This window comes from Poecilia formosa, unplaced genomic scaffold (assembly GCF_000485575.1).
Source record: "Poecilia formosa unplaced genomic scaffold, Poecilia_formosa-5.1.2 Scaffold870, whole genome shotgun sequence".
In the NCBI taxonomy this organism is placed as follows: Eukaryota; Metazoa; Chordata; class Actinopteri; order Cyprinodontiformes; family Poeciliidae; genus Poecilia; species Poecilia formosa.
In genome coordinates, this window is record NW_006800809.1 from 66,555 (window position 1) to 69,969 (window position 3,415).

At 37.4% G+C, this 3,415-nt stretch overlaps 1 long non-coding RNA gene across 1 annotated transcript in view; it reads right to left on the bottom strand.

The window, feature by feature from the left end:
• LOC107834963 (uncharacterized) overlaps window positions 1-487 on the bottom strand; it is a 5,141-nt gene extending 4,654 nt beyond the window's left edge. The window contains exon 1 of the long non-coding RNA XR_001660793.1: window positions 49-487. This is a non-coding gene — a long non-coding RNA (uncharacterized LOC107834963). The remainder of the gene's footprint in view (window positions 1-48) is intronic.
• Window positions 488-3,415: the final 2,928 nt, after the last annotated feature.

Consider the following 3,415-nt stretch of genomic DNA (forward strand, 5'->3'; position numbering starts at 1 on the left):
AATGACACTTTTCACCAAAACATGATCAGCCCCAAGCCATGCTTTAACCTAGAATTATGAAACTTGGTACACATGTGTATCATGTCAGGACCTACAAAAAAGTCTCTTGGAGCCATGGTGCAAACCCAACAGGAAGTCGGCCATTTTGGATCAAAATCCACCATTTCCTCTTTGTCATAGACGTCGCATCTGATCTATCTCCTCCTATAGCTTTCGAGATACAGACTTCAAACTCAGTCAGCAGAGAGTTGAGACATTAAAGGTCAGAAGTTATCAAAGGAATTTTTGTATGTCAAAGCATGTGGGCATGGCTAAGTCCCAAACTTTGACTATTCACCATGAAACATGAATGTGAGATAACTTCCAAATGCCAGGTCACAGCTGCATCAGACTTTATGTCTCATTATAGAGCAGCCCTCATCACAATGACATGGTGAGTTGATGACATCACCTTAGTCCCGCCCACTTCCGACAGGAAGTTACCTGTTTTTTCTGCTGTATATCTTACTTTTACTTTAGTATTCAAGTGGAATAAAATTAACTGCCAACTGAACATGGAATTACATGATAATGGACTTTGTCAATGCCCACTGACCCTTGTTGCCCGGGCAAAATGGCAGTCTCTTGCCATATGCATACGATTGTCTGGAAATCACACATGAACCTTACGATTGGCACGAAACTGGAAACATATGACCTTTGTTGACTTCTAAAGAGCCCAACAGGATTTAATTGTAATTTTTGACTCCACTCCCCCCCTAGGTTATTCCATGAGCTATGTCAAAGTATGTGGGTGTGGCTAAGTCCCAAACTTTGACTATTCACCATGAAACATCTACATGTCATAACTTCAAAATAGAAGGTCACAGCTGCATAAGACTACCTATGTCTGACTAGAGACCACCCCTCATCATATGGGGGTGGTGTCATCCTAGGGGGGCTAAGATGACATAACCTTAGCCTTCCGACAGGAAGTCACCTGTTTTTTCTGCTGTATGTATTACTTTTACTGTAGTATTCATGTGGAATAAAATCATCTGCCAACTGACATAGATTTACATAATAATGGACTCTGTCAATGCTGGCCGACCCGTTGGGGCGTGGCCAAATGGCAGTCCCTCGAGATGTTCCGAGGGACTGCAGCCAGGGACTGTCCCAGATTGCGACAATGCAGCAAATCTGAACATAAGTTATGAGACAATACATAATCCAGCTGTTCAGATAAACATATATTCTCCCAAAACCTTAAACATAAAAGAAGCCTATCAAATGCATCATACGGTCATTTCTAAATCATGCATGGATCATGGGATTGACGCTACAATTTTTTTATGCTTTACTTTTATCAACCTGTAAAGAGCCCAATAGGATTAAAGTGTAATTTCAATCCACTGCACTTCTTGGCTATTCCATTAGCTATATCTCATTCTAGTTCTAGACCATCCAATTTACACTACATTTTTCAGGGACCTTTACTGTACAGAATTTTTTTATTGGTAAACTGATGACCTCACAAAAACCTCAACCAATTAAAAATGACTTTGTGTTTTCAAGAAATTAACTACAATAATTCTTTTACAATTAAAAATTAATTAACAATTAAATGAGGATGTTTGTAAAGAAAGGTACCTAAAAGTTAATTTCAATAATTTCTTTAATGAATGTTGATTTTAAATGCATCAATATGTTTCATAAAAAATTTTATATGGAGTGGTACTGTAAAACATGCACGTCACTAACGTTAAGCACATACTTAGAGACTAGAAATAGTCTAAGTATTTTGAAATACATTTCTACATTTTCAAAGAAAACTTTGAAATAAATGTTCTTTGTTATGCTTTTATTTTGAAGTCAACTAACTTATCTCTCTTTCACATTGACTTCTTGAGGGCCAGTTTCATGGAGAGAAGAGATGAGAGCCTTATTTAAAAAAAACTCTGGTTGAAGATGAGTTGAAGTGGAATCATGTTTTATTTTTGTCCTCTTTTTCTGTATATCTTTATAAATTGGAAGTCAGCTGTGTCTCCAAGATATGTATTGCTTTATTTTTAATGGTTTAGAAGAACAACCAGTCCCTAAAATGTCATAGCACCTTCACAAATATTTCATCAAAATTGTAGAATTGTGAAATTCATTCTGTTACTGCATTGCAGATGGAGTTCATTTAATGCTAGTAATTTTATTGCTCCATGGATGCAGGTTTTCAGTGACTGAATCCAAACTTATTAGATGTTTGTAAAATTCTTCTGAACATGATATTAAAACATTGAGCTATGCAAAAATGCCGATATCCTGTGGCCTTTTTTCTATTTTATGCTCTACATCACAGGTGTCAAACTCCAGTCCTCGAGGGCCGCTGTCCTGCAACTTTTAGATGTGCCTCTGCTGCACCACACCTGAATAGAATAATTAGGTCATTAGCAGGACTCTGGTGAACTTACCTACACAAGGAGGAGGTAATTAAGCCATTTCATTCCAGTGTTTTGTACCTGTGGTACATCTAAAAACTGCAGGACAGCGGCCCTCGAGGACTGGAGTTTGACACCCCTGCTCTACATCAACACTATTGGATTTCAGTGTGTTTGAGAGTACAACCATAAATCCCACATCATATAAATATTTTTTTTACTGATGATTTCCAGGAGAGGTTTAATTATATAAACAGTTTTGGAATGCTACATTTAAAAAGTTGCCTTTTCTATAATTTTACCACAGATTCTTGCTGGAATGTTTCTTTGCGCAACTGACATTTTTGAACTGCTCTAAAATTTACCACAATAAAAACCGAATATTACAAAACTGACTCATGTAAGGATTTGACTCATGTAAGGATTTTTAAATTTAAAGTTATGTCAGAAACTAATGTTTAGAAATATTGTAAAATTGGAGGCTAAATGTCTGACTGAGAGTCTGGGACCAGAGAGTACAAAGTGCAGAACACAGGTGTTGAATTAAAAAAAGGTGGGGGTTTTATTTACAAAAAATAAAAAAAGCAAGAAAAAAGGTTAACATAATTTAACAGACATGCCAATAAAAGAGGTCAACAGAAATTACTGGACTCAAGATATAACTGTATTACACTGAGAGGTGTGGTGTGGAAGGAAAAACTCCTCAAAGTTGGCTGTAGCATAAAAAAGGTGGTTTATTAGGTCTCCTTCATCACAGAATAGCTCACAGAAAAGATAAAATGACATCCTTTCCAACAGTCTCCTAGCTTTCAATCTCTGCTTCAGACTCTCAAGCTTTCTCCCTCTTCTTCATGGCTCAGCCAGCAGTCTCCTTATATACTGTTGTCCCCACCTTCTCAATTAACTGCCCAGCCAATCAAAGTCCAGCAAAAAAATGTCCCTTCCTATAAAAGAGTTCGGTTTGAGGCGGGCCTCCTCTTTGGTAGGTTCCAAGCCGGCTGCTAAAA